This window comes from Mustela nivalis (genome assembly GCF_964662115.1).
Source record: "Mustela nivalis genome assembly, chromosome: 4".
NCBI classification, from domain to species: Eukaryota; Metazoa; Chordata; class Mammalia; order Carnivora; family Mustelidae; genus Mustela; species Mustela nivalis.
Genome location: NC_139023.1, coordinates 17,140,808 through 17,162,557, shown reverse-complemented (window position 1 = coordinate 17,162,557; position 21,750 = coordinate 17,140,808). Strand labels below are relative to the sequence as shown.

The window sequence follows — 21,750 nt, the reverse complement described above, 5'->3', positions numbered from 1 at the left end:
TTTTTTCCCTACAAATTGAATTTCTTACTGTCATTTTCTATGAAGAATTAAGCAAAATGCTGATGATTTGGTCTTCTGAAGGGAATGAAAATAACTTAAGAAACTGCAAATGTCTTAGTTTTATGTTGATAATTTTACTTAGGAATTACATTTATATATATTTTAGTAAAATTTTATATATATTTTAATATATTTTGTTTCATTCTCATATATATAAAATCTGTCCTATGTAACATATCTTTCTTGATTAAATGAAAGTTTATGAGTTTCAACTATATTAGTGAAACATAAGTATACCATCTTCATAAAAATAAAATAAATGACGAGAAATGAGATAATTTATTGGATGTTACAAGCAGAACCAGGCCTAGATATTTCACATAAAGAATCATAACTAAAACTTAGTAAAATTATGGAGAGAAATGTTTATGTTAGCACATGGCTCCTGAGTTTTAGATGTAATTATAAAAATATACAAAATATATGAAACTGAACATGTTCTGTGACTAACTTTTTTTCATTGTTCCAAATATTGAAATTATGGGAAATTGGTGGTGGGAATTTAGAGTATACCCTACTTTGAATTGAGCCCCTGTACCTTTATTATTAATAAATGCATACGTTCCTTTTACTTTGAATGACCAATATTTGGAGTCTTTGACCAACTGCAAATGTGATGCTGTATTTCTAAATGATTATTATTTACTATTATTACTATTATTGTTTACTATTATTACTTTATTTATTATTAAAATAAAATTTTATTTTTCTAAAATGTCTTGTATATGAATAATATGAATAAATACATCATTCTAGATATGATCAGTTAATATGTGAGTCAAATTCTAAAGCAACAGATCTAAGTTATATTTTGGAAATTAGAAAGAACAAGATAACCTTACCCAATAGAGAATAGGGAGAAAATTTATCCAAGGCAACAAGAAAACTGAATGTAGCCATGACAATAACTACTAACATATCATGAAGTCAGTTTCAGTTAAAAATTATGATTCTCTTTTCTATGACCTATTAAAAAATATGATCTTGCTGTTAATGCTTTTTAGTGTGAAACTTAGTGAGACATATATGTCTATCAGGCAGCAGATTAAGACTTAGGAAATAACTACTATCTTGGTTAACTTGGGCTTCCATAACAAAATACCATACACCAAGGAGCTTAAATAACAAAAACTTATTTTCTCATGATTCTGAAGGCTAGAAGTCTCAGCTCAAGATGCCTGTTTTCCTGGTGAGTGCTCTCTTCCTGGCTTGTAGATGTCTGCCTTTTCACTGTGTCTTCACATGAGTGCACAGATATAGAGAGAATGATCTCTTTTCCTTCCTCTTCTTATGAGGTCATTAGCCTTATTGGACTGGCCCCACCCTAATGGTCTCACTTAACTTTAATCACCTCCTAAAGACCCTTTCTGAAAATGCAGTCACACTGGGGAGTAGGGCTTCAACCTATGAAGTATGGGCAGGAGGCACAATTCAGTCCATAGGAAATATGATGATATCATATTCAATGACATGATTTATCAATAATTCCTTTCATTCAGCAAATACAGTCAGAGTAACTTTTCCAATTGCTAAGTTTCTGGAAGGCATCAGCATTTCATACCATAGTACCTGCTTCACATTAATTTGAACAACTGAGCAGCTCTTAAAAGAGCTTATCTATTTTTTATAGAGCTTTAAGTGTTAATATATCTGACCTTATTCTTTAAGCAGAAAACTTTCTGCTGGAGTGGTGGGACCACAGGTTCTTTCTGGAATTGTTTTACCAGTGGATTAAAAGTCTTTATCCTAGCCAATGTACTAAACCAGAAGTTTTCCATAAAGCCATCCATTCATCAATGTGGGAACTATAATACCTGTGTAATCTCTTCCTTCTTCCTGTCTTCCATTCTCCTAGAGACACAGATAATGCTGCCAGTAGCATTGCTGGCCACCTCAGAGACATGCCCATGTTTTCTATGAAAATACTCAAATAAGCATTAATACTCAATGGTTTTATTATTTTATTTTATTTTATTATTTTATTTTATTTTATTTCTTTTCAGTGTCCCAGCATTCATTGTTTATGCACCACACCAGTGCTCCATGTAATACGTGCCCTCCATAACACTCACCACCAAGCTCACCCAACCTCCCACCCCTTCCCCACCAAAACCCTGTTTGTTTAGGATCAGAGAGACCAACTTGTGTTGCAGATTATGTATAGTGTTCCCAGCATTGCAGAGAAGATTGAAAGCAGGGGAACAATGCTAACGTTTATTTAGTTCCTCGATGTTTCCCTGTTTTGTAAAACAATGTAAAATTTTCGATTAAATGTAATAAAATTAGCATTCTATTTAGAAAAAATTTCTCTGGTTAAAAAAAAGAAAATGTACTTTTTCCTACATGCACAGAAGCAGGACCTTATATGAAAATGGAAGCCTCTGAAGAATTTACTGAAAATCTTGCATAGGACTTTGGACAACCACAATGAGAGGAAATGACTTAGATATGGTTTATGGAATAAGTCAGCTCTACCTGGATTTTGAGTGTCTGGCTCCTGGAATGCATTCATTTCATATAACCAGGTACCTAGTAATGTCTACCAATTATATAATGGAAGTATAATGCATTAAAAATAAAGACAAACTGTGCTTGTAATGTTCTTTTCAGTTAACATTACAGGTATAAAAACTTATCCTAGGTTAAACAGGCAGCTTCTTTTGCCTAGAATGCTGTTATCTGCTATCACAAGTCAGTAATGTGAAAGAACAGTCAATTTATCCATTTGTATTCAGACCTCATAAACGTTCCCTTGTATTTTTAAAAACCACTTTCTCATTATGCAGTTAATTAACACACTCTGTATAATACTGATCTTCAATACTGTTTTATCTCCCCACCTAAACATGAATGAGGTATATAACACATTTATGAGAGTGATTTTAAAGATTTGGAACTTAATCCCAGAGGCAGGAAGAGGAGTGTTGAAGGTATATACCTGAATTTCTGAGACTTGGGGAAAAGATTATGTTTTCTTGAAAAATCCTCCCTTTCCAAAATTTGCAGTTCTTCAGGTTGACTAAGCATTAATCATTAATTACCAGACTGAAAATATGCCTGGCAAGCTCAGGCAGAAGAGCCTGTTACTCTTGAGCTTGGGCTTATGAGCTAGAGCCCCACATTGGGTGCAGCGATACACTTGAAAAAAATAAAATGGAGAAGGAGGCGGGGGAGGAGGATGTTTACAGGTACTAGCAAACATCCCTTTCACAGTCTTTATTCTTGTAATCCTTCTCTTTCAGTTGTGATACATTTTATAAAATAGTGTCAGATTATTCATTTTAAAGAAATTAATAATATGACCACAAAACCCATGGGATAAAACAAAATTCTGTTTACTCTTAATCAAAATTATTATTTTTTTTTTTTAGTTTTTACTCTAATATTAATTTTGCCTATTACTATTCACTACAACCAAAGTCTATTTGGTCACCCTTCCACTATTTGTATTATCGCTCCTTCTTGAGTCTCTATAAACTAAGATGTTTCAAATTTTCTTATAGTATAAGCACCAGTGACAAATTCTTTTACCTTTTTATTTTCTGAAAATGACTTGACTTTGCTTTCATTTTTTGAAGAGTATTTTCACTAGATATAGAATTCCAGATTTTTTTTTCCCCTCTCCACTCTTTAAATATGTTCCGTTGACTTTGACTAGCTTTGTTTTATATAAGTAGAAATTGCTTGTTTTTATTTTTTCCTTCTCTGATGAAATGTGTCTTTATCTCTGCTTCAAATATTTTCTCTTTATCCTTAGTTTTCAAAATTTTGAACAGGAGATGTTTTGGTATAACTTTCTTTGGGTTTACACAAAGATTTTCAAATTTTTTTGAGCTTCCTTAGTACTGTGGGTTTAAGTTTTTTGATAAATCTGGAGGATGTTTGACGATTATTTTTTCAAATATTTTTTCTTCATCCACCATCTCCTAGGACTTAAATTACATATTCTCTAGATTGCTTGATATGGTCCCAGAGATCACTCTGGCTTTGTTCAAATTTTTGGCCTCCTTTGTTCATATTTATTTTTGTCTGTCTTGTCTATCATGCTAAGTCCATCATCTGAATTATTTTGCTTTACATTTTCATTACATTTTTTAATACTTCAATAGATGATTGATATATTTGTTGGATAATTTCATGATTTCTGTTACTACTGAGTCTATTTTTAATTTTTATTCTGTTAGACTTATTTTCCTGTTTTTTTGCATGTCTAATAATTTTTTGATTGGGAACCAAGTGGTATGAATTTTATGAATGTAGAATTATTCAGTAGTTCATGACTATTTCTAAATTATGAGTTTTCTGAGTTCTCTATTGAAAGTTTTAAAAAAATTAACATGATCTTCCTATTCATTCCTGTCTCAACCCAACTTTTTGTTTTTTTTTAAAGATTTTATTTATTTCTTTGACAGATGGAGATTACATGTAGGCAGAGAGGCAGACAGGGAGAGGGGGGGGAAGCAGGGTCCCTGCTGAGCAGAGAGCCCGATGTGGGGCTCGATCCCAGGACCTTGAGATCATGACCTGAGCCGAAGGCAGAGGCTTAACCCACTGAGCCACCCAGGCGCCCCTCAACCCAACTTTAGTGCACAGAGTGAACACAATCATTTTTACACAAGGAATGAAAAATTGAACTATAATCTTTTTATTCTTCCAAAACAATGTTAAGGCCACACATAAGATTCCAGTTCTATTGATACAAGTATTTCAAGGTTTATAATGAAAAAATAATACATTGATTTGCTTTTCGAGGATTATAGTAGGAGAAAATAACATTTATAGGAAACAAGGAAAATCAGAGAATTTTCTATAAAGAAATGTGAAACACTCCTTCAAAATTAATGAAAACTTACTTTTTCAAAAATCTTTTATTTACTTAGAGTGAAATTTAGTACTCAGTGTATAATTATATGAAATTTAAAAAACATGTACTGACAATTATAAACACAATCAAGGTACAGAACAGTTCTGTCACCTCCAAAATAATCTGCTTACACACATACAAACACACACCACACACACACTCCACAAGTTCACCCAAATGGATCAGTCTCACAGAGCTAAAATCAGGATGCTGGCAGGGTTGTTTCCCTTCTGGAAGCATGAAGAGAAAACCTTTTATCTTGCCTTCTTTACAGTTTTTAGAGGCCAGTTGCATTTCCTTGGCTCTTGGCCCCATTCCATTACCTTTAAAACTAGCACACTGAGCTTTTTCACGTTACCATTTCTGATTCTGTCTCCTCTTCTCCTCAGTCCTGTAAGGGACCTGGTGATTACATGGAGCCACATTTATAATTCAGAATAATCTTTCTATTTTAATACCCTCAATTCAATTACATCACAAAATGCCTTTTATGATGCAACATACACATTCCTAGGTTCCAAGGGGGTAGGATGTGGAGATATTTGGGGGATATCATTCTGCCTATTGTGGCATAGTTTACAGGCACTGACTTTGTGGAAGTATCATATATTTTGTGTCTTCTTTGATGTTTTCCTGGCCTACGATTCTTAAGAATGGTAACATTTGTAACTACGCTGATTGGAAGGTACAAACTGAATGCTTACCTTGAAAGTTTATAACTTTTTTATATAATTTTTTTTTAGTGGAGGTCAAGATTTAAGGAAAATTATTTGATCCAAAGTTTATTTCAATACATGTAATAATGAACTCAGCTATGATGGAATGCTAATATATTTATGAAGCTTATAATTGTGTTTCAAAGCCATTTCAAAGAAGCACTGTAGCATAGTAGAAATGATCTGGCACCAGAGTTCAAAGCTATTAGTTACTTGTAATACTAAGAAGGTTAAAATTATTGATGCTGAATCCCCCCTTAAAATTTATTTTTATTTAATATCAAGATGCTTTCCTCTCATTTCCATTTTGTCTAATTTTGTGAAAAATCCACAGAGCCAGGGACCTAGTTCATGTTATTTTAAACATTGCCAACTTTTATTTCCTGCAATGATATCCTTAGAGTTCCTTTTGTATGGTTGTGTTCAGAAAAGAAATGTCTCTGTGATCCTTGAACAATTTGTATCCAGATTAAAAAAAAAAAAAACAAGGGAAACCAAAATTTGTGCTTGGTTCACATGACCACTGAGAAAATTATGTGAATTTATTTAGTTATCTGCCTACTTAATTTTACATGTTTTTACAGAAATTACATTGTGGCAGAGTAGGAATTGTATTGTAATTCCAACTTTTAGCCCATTCAAATTATTGTTTTGGCTATGTGCACCAACTTGTAGCACTGCTGAATATAGTATGAGTTGGTAAAATTGAGGTCACACAATCACATATCAGTCTTTGAAGAAAAATGCCAGTTTATTTCAGGTTAACATTGAAGAAACAATAGGATACATATACTCACCATTTGATATTTTCTTTTATTTAAATATAAGCATTCATATGTACAGCACATATTTTATTGGACCTCGTAAATTAGCTGAGTGAGACAAAAAAGAAAAAGAATAAAAAACATCTTATGCTGGCAAGTCATTCCAAATGTCAGCTATTTTTGTCTAAAGGAGAAGTACTTTACTTGGATTGGTTTTTGAAATTTCTTTTAACAGTTTTTTAAGTATGAACTTGACTTAAAATACATAATGATATATATGATCATTAGTTCTGGGCAACTGACTTTGCTTAGCATGTCTTTGAGATGTTTTGAGATAAATTCAACTTACATCTGCATTGCCTGACAGATCTCTTTGAAAACTTTTCTGAAAGAGCTTTATGCCTACCACAGAAAGACTGTTTTAAAATTATTATGACTTATTTTTCTGAATCTTGTTTGAGATCAAAATCTTGAGTAACCTGGAGCTTAAATTTAAAATATTCTCCTTGAAGTATTTGGATCATAAAGGCTAAAATAAGAGTATTGTTTTCAGCTATATTTCATATTTGTAAGTTTATTCTTTTAACTTGTAGAAAACCTATAACACTTTAAAAGTAATATTTTATTTCAAAAAATGGGATTTATAAGAAAAGATTGCATTAGTTATATCTAATTATATAGTTACAGTTATTGGTAATCTGTCTAAGCATAGGGATGTGAATGGTCTCTATTTCCACAAAATATATTATGACAGGTACAGAGGATGTTTCATGTTCATTGTAATTTAATTTATGATTTTAATTACTTAATTCAATTACTTTGGTTGAAATGTGACAGACTCTGATAACTCTTGTTTGCACAAATTGTAACTGTAAATTTTACCACCATGTTATTTTAAAAGTCTATCTGTATAAATAATAAATGCATTCTGAATCACTTTATTATCCCACAAATAGGGAGACATTTAATCACTTTATAATAAGGTGTGAACTTCTTATCTCCTATATGAAGCTCTTGGCCACCTGAGTCTAACATCAACAACTTTTTCTCTTCCAAAGGAAAATTAACCAAAGTTTAGGTTATTTTCCAAATAGTTGTTTGGTAATTAATAGCACACAAACTTTCAAAGTTTGAAATACAGATAATAAATAAACTACACTAGATTCTATTATTCATGGTAGTTATGTTCTGTAATGTCCCCCCAAAATACTGAATTAGCAAACACTTGATTATTGCTCCTAGGGAAAATTTTCCATATCTATCATCTATCTATCTATCTATCTATCTACCATAATCTTAAAACAACTCACCTTGGTAGATTTATTTCATTTTATGAAAAAGAAAACAAAGATTCAAAAGTAAGTGACTTTTCTGAGGTCCCCCACTAACAGGTGTCAGAGTCGTGATTCTTGAGTTGAACCCTATACAACCAACCCCAGAGCAGGAGCTTCTTGCACTACACTACATCCCCCCTACCCTCTCCATCGTTTGGTGATATCTGTGTGAGAAAGAAACAAGAAGGCAGTGCTGCTTCACCTGACCTCAAGTGGGAACCTGGCACTAGGCAACTCAAACCCCAACCCCTGCCCTTCTCTCTCTGTATGTCAGTAAATTGCCCTAAAGCACTGCAAATATTGATTTAGGGGTTACAAATAAACTTTAGCTATTTTGGCAAATTGACGTAAACAGGATTTGAGAATAATGAAGGTTGGTTTATTCTTTTTTTTTTAGTATTCCTCCTCAGGTTATAAATAAAAATACATGTGTATAGGGACAATTAAAGCAAGAAACAGTAAAGGGAAATAATAAAATTAATTTCCTTAGAATAGCATTGCACAGGCAAAAAATCAAGTTATTCACAATAACTGCAGTAATCATTTTGGAATGGCCCACAGGACTTTTTTTGTTTGTTTTTTTGTTTGTTTGTTTCTTTCTTTTTTAAGATTTTATTTACTTATTTGAGAGAGAGAGTGCACTTGTGTGTGCTTGCATGTATGTGAACACCGGGGGGGAGGGGGGTGTAGAGGGAGAGGAAGAACCAGACTTCCCATTGATCAGGGAGCCAGGTGCAGGCTGTATCCCAGGACCCTGGGATCATAACCTGAGCCAAAGGCAGATGCTTAACCAACTGAGTCATCCAGGCACTCCTGGCCCACAGGATTTCTCTGAGAATAATTTAAATAAATTCAGGACTTCATTAATTTCTACCTCCATTATTGAAATTTTAGAATAATAAGTATAAAATATCAAATACCTGCATGGTTCCATGTGAGATGTCCTTTTTGTTCACTGTTTCATTTAATATTTGAGGCCAAACGTTGAAGCTAGCATATCTGTCGTTCAGTTAGGGAAACGGTTTCATACAGGTTAAATAACTTTTCTAAGATAACAAAACTAGAATGTGTCCGAGTGAGAATCCTGAAAGAAATTATCTGCAACTCTAAGGTTCATGGTCTCTCCAGTATACCACACAGCTCCCTAGAGAAAATACTTTATGGGAGAGATCATTCTTAATGAGATTTGTGTGTTTAACCAAATACATAATTTGCTTGGGTGATCGTTCTGTGAAAGCATGACCAATGCTCTCTGGCCCAGTAGAGGTTCTGGCTCACACTAACAAGCTGTAAATATTTGTTGATGTTATACGTGAAAATAAATGGATTAATGATATCCTAGTTATAAAGATTTTTTTTTAAGATTTTATTTATTTATTTGACAGATTGAGAGTAAGAGATCACAAGCAGGCAGGCAGAGAGAGAGGGGGAATCAGGCTCCCTGCCAAGCCGAGAGGCCAACACAAGGCTTGACCCCAGCACTCTGAGATCATGACCTGAGGCAAAGGCAGAGGCTTAACCCTCTGAGCCACCCAGGTGCCCCTAAAAGCTTTTTGATAATTATATTCTTCTTCTTTCTTTTCTTTTCTTTTCTTTTTTTTTTTTTTTTTTTTGGCTAGGTACACTCTGACCAAATTGAAAACCTAAATTTTATAATTAGTGATCACTTGCGTTACTTTCAGGTTTTTAGGATATTTCTGTATGCAACACAGGGTTCTCTTTTGAACCATTTCCTGCCATTACTATGCTCATTGATGACTCTTTATTCTACCTTCTAAGTCTACATTGTTTGCAAACCTCAGGCTGAACACTGTGCCCATTCTTAAACAGCCATCTGCAAGTGCCAAGGAAAAATCGCAAAGAACAGAAAAACCCTGTCAAGCTCTTATTCTTTGCCAATTTCTTCTTTCAATTTTACTGTGTCCTATGAGTGCTAATATAAAGTGACTATTCTGATAGCTTCACTTCTTCTCAATGGTTTGTGTTTTAAAGAAGCAGGAAGAACAGAAGCACAGAAAAAAGAAAACAGCTAGAACTGTCATTGCAAAACAGTGGATTGATATATATTATTATGTGATGTATGAGGGCAAGAAAGTATTCCACAAAACATAATATCTAAACACATATCTTCATACTCAGGCTTATATTTTGTTATGAATACTTAGATATGCATAGAAATATAATAAGGAATTATTACAATTGCTTTAATTCAGAGAAATTGGCACCAGAAAACTCTAAAAGAAGGAAAATCTGCTAAACAGCTTCTGTGAAAGTACTTTACTAAAACACTACACAAGCAATATAATTATGTTTAAAGCAAAACCAATGTTTTATGTATATGGTATTATCCTTATAATTAATAACTTTTTCTTTTAATTCATATAAACACATGGCTACTGAGACATTCTTAGAAACATGTAGATTGTTTTTGATTATGTTTTAAAGAAAAGCATGTTTTGAGGGAGGTAATTCTGCTAGAAGTGTCTTTTCATTTAGGATTTTAAGCTTTAGGTATTAAAGATAAATACTCTTTGAACACACAGTTTAATAATTGGGAAAAAGCCTTGTTGCTCCTAGGTGCAGTGTCTTCAAATATGTCCCTTGGAGATGTAAGTTCTTCAGGAGTATCTCAGGTCAAGCCGAAGGTGATAAAGGAGAGACCAGGAAGACACTCTTTTTCTGGTTTACATTTGGAAGTTTAAAACAAGAGTTTATGCTCTTAAAGAAATCTGTTCAAGCAAAAGACTTGAGGATCATTTATCTAGTCCAGCTTCCTCAGCACTAGATCAAATACCTGTAGAATGCTTATGTACATATTCTGGTAGATTACAAATAAATTATGTTGGACACTATAACATATTTTGGGGGAAATATTATTACCTGTATTTTGTGGAGCATATGACATTCTGCAGAGATTCTAAACAGGATTCTCTACTAATTTGCTTAATACGACCTAAAATCCATACACCACTGAATCTGACTATTAATCTTAGCTTTTTTTTTTTTTTAAGATTTTATTTATTTATTTATTTGAAAAAGAGACAGAGAGAGAGGGAACACAAGCACAAGTGGGGAAGTGGGAGAGGGAAAGGCAGGCTTCCTGCTAAGCAAGAAGCCCGATGTGGGCCTTGATTCCAGGACCCTGGGATCATGACCTGAGCTGAAGGCAACCGCTTAACAACTGAGCCATCCAGGCACCCTTAGCTTTTTTTTTTTTTTTTTTTTTTTAAATCTTGTGCCTGTACAATGCCTGGTATATAAGAGGATCTCAATCCATATTTGTTAAAATAACAAGTACTTACAGAAAGCATTTTCTGCATAGTAGCTGTCCTAATCCATATGAAATCTCTGGTCAAAGAATGCTTGTTTCTTAACATGTTTTTGTTTTTCATTTATGTTTTTCACAAAGGAGAAGAAAGTTCAGCTCCTTTTATCAAGGGAAAAATGTCATAGTAAACACTTATGGACCATCTTTATACTCCTAACATTCTATCCTCCCATTTATGATGCTGTGTGACTTATCTGATTTCTGAGTTTCATAACTAGTGGTTCCCATTTTTGAAGTTGTGATGATGATCAGTGTGTTCTTACTGTATTGTCCTTTCACCTTTGAAATATTCTCTCTGCTGTTTCTTATCCTCTGGCCAAAACCTCCAGGTTGGATGGAAAGGTGAGTGTGCTATGAAGGAAGAGTGTTATGTCATTCTTTGGCCTCTCTACCCTAGTTAAGTCAAGATTGTGTGGGTCTGGTGGCTTTAGTTCCAAGTAAGATAGAAAACTCTACCATATCTTCTAACCTAGCTCTACAAGTGAGAATTGACAACTGCATATGAATTCCCATGTGCATGCTTATGTCATCTATCATTTGATTAGAACTCGAAAGGGAGAAAGAATGATTAATCAATGTGTTTCGACTAAAAACAATATTTAATAGTATCTCATACTTGGGTAAGCTTCCAACTCTTGATTTCAGCTCAGGTCATGATCTCAGAGCTGTGAGATTGAGCCCCATATCCAGCTGCGTGCTGGGCAAGGAGCCTGCTTAAGATTCTGTCTCTCCTTCTTCCTGCCCTCCCCAGACCCACTCATGATACTCTCTCACTCTAAAAAATAAATAAATAAATAAAATTAAAAAAAAAAAAAACAATAAATACTATCTCATAGTTATTCAGTATATGTCAGATTCCTCTAAGTACTTTACATGAATTACTACATTTAGTCCCCATAGTGGTCATTGGAAGTATATAGGATTGAGATGAGAGAAGAGACATGGAACAGTTACATAACTTTTCTAAGGTCACAGGGCTAGTACGTGGCAGAACAAAGAGTCATATCCAGGTATTCCAGATTCAAAGTACCTTAAACATCACGTTATACTGCTTCTCTAACATTATTTGGTCTTAACGGAATTAGCCAGAAGTATCTTGAATTAGAAGTCTGAAGACCCTGTCTCTCGTTTTTGAATCTACTCTCAACTTGAAGTGTTATTGTCTACTTGTTTTTTATCTATTGTAATACTATACTTTTCTATAGGTTGAAAACAAAAGTACTTATTTGGTGGGCAAGAAATGATGAATTTGGCTTGGCATATATTTAATATAATGACATCATGGAAAAATTCAACTGAACTACAAAACTCTTACATTGGAGACATGGGCTAGAATTCTGTTTTTGAAATAGGTCTTTTGGAGTCATCTTTCTAAACATGAAAACAGATCTAAATTCCTCCATTTATTAAAAAAAATAATTTGCAAGACTTTTTTTTTTACATCTGTTTTCACATTTACCAATGATGCCAATTTCTATTTAATGGAATTTAGAAAACAAGCTCAAAAAGGTTAAATCTGAGGTATGAGTCCACAAGTTTGTGCAAACTCACTTTAATTAGGGTCAAAGAAAGAAAATGTTCCAAAAGCTTGGGTGATATTATATCTTAATTTAATATAATTTGATATATTTTATTACTTATAAACTGAAAAATGCTGTGACATAAAAATGGAGTGGGAGCTATATATGGTAGAACATATAAAGAAGAATGTTACTTCTTCTTTAGCCATTCACTTGCATAAATACTTTCTTTGAATCACGAATTTAGCTTTCAAATTAGGCTTTCTCTTATATAGGGAAAAAATAGATATAAGTGCTTTCTGCATAACAAAGCTGTCAGATTCCAGTGAACTCTTTATTTCAACAATATCATATTAGTGGAAACAGCTAAGACTGATTGTAGTTTATGTGATAGGCTCTATGGTTATTATTTTCCATGCATCCTTGAACTCATCTTTAGACAGATTTAATAAAGTAGTTTCCAGGCTGGTCTGGAGGAGGCAGAATTGCTGAGAATTTGAAGAAACTAAGAGCCAAAATACATGGTCCTGCTCCATCAGTAAATTTTAGGTGATCTTTGGTAATCGATGTCACCTTTCTGGTCCCCATTCTCTGAGGGGAAATGAATAATTGAGCTTATAAGGTTGATTGTTTTGAGTATTTGAACAATGCCTAGGAAAAACAATCCTTCAGTGACTATAAGCTGCAAACGTCACTTTAAATATGAAGGAATTGAGGTTTAGGAGAGATGAAGGTCCAAAGCTAGCTACTGAAAGTAACCCATATATGAGACATTCCTTAAAATAAATGTCCTTTCCATCCTTCTAGACCTTGACACTTAAGCTCCTTTGGATGTTTACATTTTCATCCTCTCTAATAAGGTCTGGTGCCCCTGTTTTTTTTATCGGTTCATTTTCCATCTGTAGTAAAGACTATTCGCCTCTCCTCAGGGCTTTGAAACTCCTTGCCTTCACCCCAGACCATGGATAACCAAGACAACAATCACAGCATTAATTGTGTGATTCTTCTGGTCAAGGTAATGTATTAAATGCTTTATATATTTTAATTTCATTGACTCTTGAAAATAGCACAATAGGTTGATATTATTATTATTTTATCCATTTTGAAGATGCAAAATTGGAGAAACAAAGTTTTAGTATCCTTCCATAGATCACACAGCTTGTAAATTCCACCTGGGATTTGAACTCAGATCTTCTGAGTCCTGAGACAAATATGTTAGCCTTTGTGTGAAAGAACTGTTCTGGAACACTACATTGATAGGGAAGATCTTTGAGAACTCGCGAGTCTATAGTACTTGGTTTTTGACCGCTTGTTTGGTTCATACCGCTTATGTAACATGGTCATCAGTCTCGAAATGGAGAGCTTGCCGTTAGGAAGCAAGGAACATCAGCATTCCTTAGAAGTACTGAAAAGCACAGCACAAACAGATATGCTAAATCTGCACAACACTAAAGTAATAACTCAGCTAATGGGAAACATGAAGCCATAAACTAATATAATAATGGGTTTCAGGGAAAGTTAGAAAAGTGCCTTCTGAGGGATTTTTGTGAATTTTGGTTAGATCTGAAGGGTTGATACGATATTCAGCAGAATATTCCTTCTTTGCTATTTAGTATGCAGCAGTTTGCAAATTATTAGTTTTCTTTGCTGATGCTTCTAATTTAGTTGCATTTCTTAGCTTGTTATGTTAAAGTACCTTTCTAGAGAATAACTCTTTGTGAAAGCACTAACTTAATTAAAATAACTGGGTTCTACTCCTGGCTTTGATATGTTCCAGGATTTGACCTTGGACCAAATACACATTCTTTAGACCATTAGTATATTCGCTCCTAAAATAATGGAATTGTAAGTAATTATCAAGGCACCTGGGTTTTTTAATCTATATCTGGTTACTTTAGAATTCTTTAAAAGAGACCTTTTTTTAATGGGTATGTGTAGAAGGCATCTTTTTTTTTTTTTCTCTTCAGTACTCCTCACATTTCTTTGGATAATATGTTGATTTCTCCCTGAGGGGCCCTCTCTGCCTCTACCCTACAGTAAGCTCATTTACTTTCAATAGAGCTAGGATAATGCTATAGCTCAAACTGGGCCCTTTAAACATTATGTTACTTGAACCACAATGACTCACTTTTTTTTTTTTTTTTACTTTTGTATGTGATAATGATGGTAATGGAAAGGCTATAGCAATGGCCAGAGGAGCAAACACTTCTGGCCATGGGGAGTTGGACTTGGGATTCATCATGTAATTGACTTGGTATTTTCTTGCAATTTAGTCATTATAAAGCCCAGTATTTTTCTGTTCATTCCAGAAGTAAGAAAATTTGAATGTGCTGTGTTTCTAATAGAGCCACTTCACCAATGCTGGAGGTGAGAAAACTGAAGTTACGCTAATAATAATACAAAAAATAGGTATTATTTATTGAGCATTTACATGTGGTAGTCCATGTTCTCAACACATTTCATGTATCATCTTACTCTATTTAAAAGTAATAAAGTAAGATGGCTCTCCTGGTTCCACCAAGTGGACATAATTACCCTGCTTATTAACCTTGGCTTTTTTGGGCCAGAAGAAGAAATAGACTACATTGAGTAATGGATTTGCCATAAAGGCACATGACTTAATGAGGATATGGAGAGTCATATTGTGTCTTAAAAAGGAATATTAAATATGATACATGAAAAAGAAATAAAGATTGAAAAAGTAGGTTGCATTCAATATGTGAAAGTCTAAATTAAGGAGCTTAGATTTCATTTTGTAAGAAGAAAGAAACCAACATAACTTTTAAAGCTGTATCCTAACATTACAGGATTTGGGGAGGGAGTGAACTCATTTTAAGAAGTGTGCAGAAATGGACTGGGTGGGCTGCATCCCATGTGTCTTCGGAATAATGGAGTTAGTAGCTTGTTCTATCTTACTGTTTGCTTTATAAGTTAGGTAAAAGAAAAAAATAAATTTGTATAGTGTTGGGTCCCCCCAAAAATGGGTACCCCAATAATGGGTCCATGATTAAAGGAGCGAGACTGATACAAAGCAAAAGTCAAGCAAAGCTTTAGTTCACGCCAAGCATCAAGAATCAAACCTACTGGCCGGGTCCACCCCTTACAGAGAAGACGACCCCTCCCTGCTTTCCAGACTAATTTTTATAGAGCAAAGGCCATGTGGTTGGGCCTGGCCACACACGGGTGGCTAACTGACTTACAATTCACCCCACAGTAGTCATGGAAACTAGCCCATCACCTTGGTAGCTAGGAGACAGTATGCGCCCCCACTGATTGAATACCTCCACCTGGCCTGATCCACCCTTGTACTGGAATTTTGTTACCTGGGACTGGATTCCAGGACTAGTTTTTAAGCAAGTTCCCCTGGCGGGGGCAGGAGTGGGAGAGGAGCAGAGTCAGTTTAACTTTTACAGCAAAATGGCAGTTCAACCGGAGTGAGGCCACTCTGGCTAAATAGGCCCTTACAGTAGTACTAGAAAGTATGTATTATTAGTATTTAAATGAAGGATTTAGAAAGTCTTGACACTTCCTTCAGTCTTGTGGTTGTCAGTAGTAATAAAATAAACTTTGCTCAAGATTGAAAAATGTATAATAAAGGTAAAGCTTTACTATCTTTAGTTAACCATAGTGGGGGAAACTAAACAAGAGTTTAAAAAAAAAATGATGCAAAGAGTGCCTGAATGACTCAGTGGTTTAAGTGTCTGCCTTCAGCTCAGGTTGTGATTCCAGCTCAGGTTGTGATTTCAGCCCTTGTCAGGCTCCCTGCTCAGCTGGGCACCTGCTTCTCCCTCTCCTTCTGCCCTTACCTCCCCTCCCCACTCATACTCTTTCTCTGACTCTCAACTTCTCTCAAATAAAATAATAAAATCTTTTTTAAAAAGATACAAGAGTTTATAGTTGATAGTTTTTATATTCTGTTAATAAAGGAAAACAAAGAAATGGAATTGGTGTTACCAATCTAGTTAGGAGAAGAGCTAAAAGAGACATACTCATTGATAAGATAAATAACTATGACATGGATCAATTTATTGCCTCTCAGCTGTGCTATTTCTCCTTTGGCAGCTGAACTAATGTTACGCTTTAGCTGTAGAGCACTTTGCCAGAAGAGATGTTGGAGGAGGTAGGGGCTTTTTCTTCTTGGTTCTGATGTGTTCCTCAGCTTGTAGTTCCTGGCTCTGCAGTTCAAGGCAGCCACCAGCACTCAACAACAAGCAGTTTTCTCTGCCATCCTTTTGGTTTGATTCACAGCAGATTCTGAGGAGTAGCAGCTCCCTGTGAATGGCTTTGCCAGGCACCCAGAGGACAGGTTCCTAGCAAGTTCCAGAGGGAGGATTTTCAAGTTCATAGTACCCAGCACCAGCAAAATGACTCTGTCATTTGCTGAGTCATGGCCGTGCCTTCTCCAAGAAAGTCAGGATCCTGGCCCAGGACTATGGGTGAGGGCAAGTAAGGAGGGAACACTAGCCCAGGTGCTTTCTCTCAACCATTCAAGTAGTGACTGTCTTAGTCAGTCCAGGCTGCTTTGATGGACTATCATAGACTGGGTGGCTTAGTCAAGAGAAACTTTGTTTCTCACAATGCTGGAAGCTGGAAGTTTAAAGTCAGAGCCAACATGGCCAAGTTATGGCAAGGGCCTTCTTGGCCAATTGATGACTTCTTATACCCTCGCATGGCAGAGAGGAGAGAGGAGAAGCAAGCTTTTTCATGATTCTTGTAGGGCACAAATTCCACTCATAAAGTTTTACCCTCATGACCTCATCTAATGTTAACTTCCTCCCAAACTCTCCACCTCCTAATACCATCACATTGTGTGTGGGGTTTTCAAAATATGAAATTTGGAGGGAGGGGGACATTTAGTCCATTACAGTAGTTATTATATATTATCTTTGCAATTATGTTATTCATTATATCTGTGAGTCCTGTGTTACTCAGAATTCTCTTTAGGTCCTGGGATGCCTGGTTGGTTTAGTGGGTTAATAAGGTGTCTCTGCCTTCAGGTTTCTGGGATTGAGGCCCACATTGGTCTCCCTGTGAAGTGGGGAGTATGCTTCTCCCTCTCCTTCTGATGCTAATCCTGCTTGCTCTTGCGCTCTCTCTCTCTCTGTAGAATAAGTAAATGAAATTTTAAGAAATTGAAAAAAAAAAAAGAATTCTCTTTAGGGCCTATTAGCCAATCCCTTGTTATTCTAATCTCTCGCTATAATTAAGAATTCTTTATGTTAATTTTTTCTGTTCAAATTATTGTATTTTTATTTCCTTACTGAACTCTAATAAAGTAAATAAGTGGAAGAAGACATTTGTTTGATTTAGAGATATAACTAGCATATAGCTCTTTATAGTTTCTGATAGTTTTTCCTGATTTTTTTAAAAGATAAAGCTGAGATTTAAAATATGTTATTTTTCACTTTGTTCAACTTATTTTAATTTGTATTGCAGATTTTAAATCTATTTTATAGAGTAACTAGAAAACTGATATAACTAAATTACGTGGAATAAAAAAAGTAAGAACTAAGCAATCGTACTCAAGCCTTACAGATTTGATCTTATTATGTAAGCAACTAGCACTGCTCCAAATGTTTCTGATGGACTTTAAAACGAATTGTTAAAGATAAGTTACTCTACTGAGGGTTTTGAGTACACTCAGTACTAATTCAAGTTATCTGAATAAAGCTCCATACATTCCATTCAAAAAGTGACTGGTTGGATTTCTCATTACCCTTTTTTTATACCATAATGAAGAGGAAAATTACCCAGAGCAAGCCCGGGCCAGCAGACCCCAGTAGATAGAAAGAGCAAGAGATAACCAGAAGCCCCACTAGTGAGCAAAAGATAACCAGCTGCTTCTGCTTTTGTAAACAGGTTCCTTCTATAAGCCCACTGCACTGACCTAACAGCCTAAAGCAATACCCACCAGGTCCCCCAATTTAAAACCACCTACCAGCAACCAGCATAGCCCTTAGAACCTGACCCACAGCACCCCCCATAAAAACCCTATAATTCCACGTTCTGGGGCCCAGAACCTCGAACATGAGCTCATCTGGGTCCATCGGAGTAAAATAAATCTGAGTTCTCCTACTTCTCTGAGTGTCACTTGGTCTCTTGCAGGTCTGATTATTTTTACACAGTGATGGCACTTTATTTCATTTACTGTTTTGTTTTATTTTAAGTGTTTCTTTTTGTTCTGGTATGATAAATGGAGGAGGAGTAAAACCTAGTAGAAGGTTTCTTTAATTAGAAAAGGAACCACAGGGGCGCCTGGGTGGCTCAGTGGGTTAAGGCCTCTGCTTTCAGCTTGGGTCATGATCCCAGGGTTCTGGGATCGAGCCCCACATCGGGCTCTCTGCTCGGCAGGGAGCCTGCTTTCCTTCCTCTCTCTCTGCCTGCCTCTCTGCCTACTTGTGATCTCTGTCTGTCAAATAAATAAATAAAATCTTTTAAAAAAAAACTTAATTTTTTTTTTAAGATTTTATTTATTTATTGAGAGAGAGAGAGAGAAAGAGTACACAAGCCAGGGAGAGAGGCAGCAGGAAAGGGAGAAGCAGACTCCCTGCTGAGCAGAGATCCTGATATGCGGCTGTTCCTAGGACTCTGGGATCATGACCTGAGCTGAGGCAGATGCTCAACTGAGACACCCAGGTGCCCTAAAAAATTTTCTTTACAAATATGGAAATCATGTGAAAATTAAATATTCAATAGCAGCAATAATTTGAAATAACTTATATTTCGATATGAGAAGTCAGGGATAGTACAGAAAATTTCTATGTAAAATTAAAAAATTGATTTGATTACTTTGGATTCTTTCTAATACTAAGTACTTTGTCTATAATGCCTTTTGTTCTTATTTATAATATTATTATTTTTAATTTACTAGCAAGAGTTTGGAAATGCTATGCAGTTGCATATGAAGTTATTCATAAGTATACGTTGTAGTAATTCTAATATGTAATGTAAAAATAGAAAGCCATTACATATTTTTAGAATTCTAAGTATAGAATATTTAAACATACTAACTTATAAAATCTGAATAGTATATTTACATTCTAGAATGATTTTTTCTGTTTAAAATGTGACTTTAAAAGTCATTATAATACTTTTCTGGTGAAATCAAAATAGTTTAATATATGTGGACATGTTAATACAGAAGTGCTGAAAATTGCAGTGGAATAAATGAGTTTGAATTCATTGTCATCTGCCAAGCAAATTCTTCACACCTAACCTAATATAAAGAGAGCACAAAATGTAATATTCTTTAACTCTCCATATTTCAGTTTTAGCTGAAATATGGGGAAAGAAATATCTAATATTAACTTTTCTATTTACTGTGTATTTGGTTGCTGTTTTCTTAAAATAAGAATTGTACCTGATTTTTTTTTTGCTTCAATTGAAAAACTATGAAATGTTTTCATAAGCTCCCATTTAAAAGTATTTTCTTATTGAGTAATTGCAAAATAATGGCCTGCAATTGCATTAAGCATTTGGAATGAATAGGAAAGAACTGAGTGAAAGCAAAATGCATCCATTAAGTCTCTGTGGAATAGAGACAGTTCAATGGAGAGAAGCCCTAACTGAAAACATGTATTTATGTAACTATACAACATGTTTATTCCTAAACTTTTTAGGTAAGGTCAAAACTTTATACAACCTAAAAGATTATCTCCAGATTTCATTGGGAGATGACTGTTTGTGTCACAGTAGTCCCCTAGAGGCAGGTTACAGTATCCCAGTCCAGTGTGACTCTGCTGGTATAATAGTCTGGAAGGAGAGGAGAAAAAAGTCGTGGAGATACTTATGAACCCGGAGATTTACCTTGTCATTGGAGATTAATCTGTATAACCCTTGATCAGATATGATCTAGTTAGAGTATGTCATTCACCTAGGGGGAGGGAATGAAAGTGACTAGGGGAAATTTTACTTATGTCTTAGGGGAAAAACAAGAAAGAAATATTTTTGAATTCTATATATATATTTTTTTAATTAAAATGGTAAAAAGAATACTACCTTGTAATGTTTAAAATATATTAAATACCTTATCTCCATTTCAGCATAGATGAAGTGTCTTCATTTAATCCTTTATCCCCCGAAGCACAACATTTTAATTTTTCATTAAACATTTTGGTTAGATTCGGGGCTTCATTGGATTCTAGTACCACAATTTCTCCTGGAATTGTCTATATTTTAGTGTTTAGACAACCCTAGACTGTTGACCTAAAACAAATGTGTTTACCACTCTACATGCAACCACTTCAAAGATATGTCATTTCCCATTTCCAAATGGTTTGGTGACCTTGGTAATGGTAACCAGTTACTTAAGTATTTAGTGAATGATATACTTGAGTAAATGAATATACTGACCACATCCAAGTTGTTTACCTTGTGAAAGAGTGATATAGAACTTCTAACATCTTATATTTTCTGGAATCAGGTAGATATTATAAAACCTAGCAAGGATATACTCATAACTTTTCTTTTTTGATCTCTCACATTAGAAGTATGACATTTGTCACTACTCTGTATTTTCATTTTTAGTCTTTTGCACAGAAAATACAAGATTGAATATGCCCAGACATTTAGGGTTATTTCATGTTACAGCGTACACTTTTGGGTGGTTTTTAAATTTCTTTAGACCTTCTCCAAATCTCTCATTTTTGTTTTCAAATGTTAGTAGACAATTTTTAATTCAAGAAACATTTATTGGTAGGCACAATATGGTGTGTCTTACGGGAATAAAATGTTGAATAAGATATAGTCTTCATCCTTACAAAAATTGGATATAAAGATAAATGTATTTTTAATTTTTATTTTTAAAAAAATTTTATTTATTTATTTGAGAGAGAGACAGAGCACATGCACTAGCTGGGAGAGGGGCAGAGGGAGAGGGAGAAGTAGACTCCCCACTGAGCTGGGAGCCTGATATCCTGGGGCTAGGACCTTGAGATCATGACCTGAGTGGAAGACAGACACTTAAGTGACTGGGCCACCTAGGTGAACCTGTTTTGACCTTTTTAATTTTGCAAGACATTATTCAAACATCAAGTATTAAAATAATGCTTTTGTAAATTTGTGAAATTTAATAAAACCTCTCAAGCTCTTTTTAAGTTGTGGGCAGTTAAAAATACAGACTCTCCTTACTCTGACATAGTCATATGGCATTTTCTCTCATCCAG

General features: G+C 34.8%; 1 long non-coding RNA gene across 1 annotated transcript in view; it reads left to right on the top strand.

Annotated features, from left to right (window-relative positions):
• The first annotated feature begins 5,499 nt into the window (after window positions 1–5,499).
• Window positions 5,500–21,750, top strand: part of LOC309863760 — a 53,084-nt gene continuing 36,833 nt past the window's right edge. Inside the window, exon 1 of the long non-coding RNA XR_014311243.1 lies at window positions 5,500–5,609. This is a non-coding gene — a long non-coding RNA (uncharacterized lncRNA). The remainder of the gene's footprint in view (window positions 5,610–21,750) is intronic.